Here is a 503-nt window from a genome sequence, read left to right as displayed (position 1 = left end):
CCTAGGTGCAAGGAGACATTCTAGCAGCTAGTTAGTACTGCCTCCAAGTCTATCTGTCAGAATGTTAACGTGGAATGCTCAGGAGAATATTTTTATGTTAATAACCTATCTCTCATCCAGTCTTATATTCTGCCTATATCTCAATCCAACATCCTCAAGATATGCTCTCACATATGTACTCCTGGATCATGTGAATACATGTTAGCAAGGTCCTGTGATTCTTTTGTTACATTTCCTCCTAGAGCAGGGACTGTTTTCCCTCCTTGGGCCAAGACAAGACCCAACTCTGATGGCTGGAGGCAATGAATGAATGTGGGAAAGGCTGCATGAAAGGCAAGCATAACTTATAAGGACCCACTTCAGGTCTTTGCATTGCATTGTCTCTGTCAAGGGAAGGTGGCTCTCTTCTATAAAAGCTGCTTTTTCTGTCTAAGAGAGTTCAGAGGAATCTGGGGCTTCATGATTCTCTAATTCCCAAACGTCCTGATCTGAGGTTTCGGCGT

The sequence above is a fragment of the Pteropus alecto genome, unplaced genomic scaffold (assembly GCF_000325575.1).
Source record: "Pteropus alecto unplaced genomic scaffold, ASM32557v1 scaffold134, whole genome shotgun sequence".
Lineage (NCBI taxonomy): Eukaryota > Metazoa > Chordata > Mammalia > Chiroptera > Pteropodidae > Pteropus > Pteropus alecto.
This window is presented reverse-complemented; position numbering follows the sequence as displayed.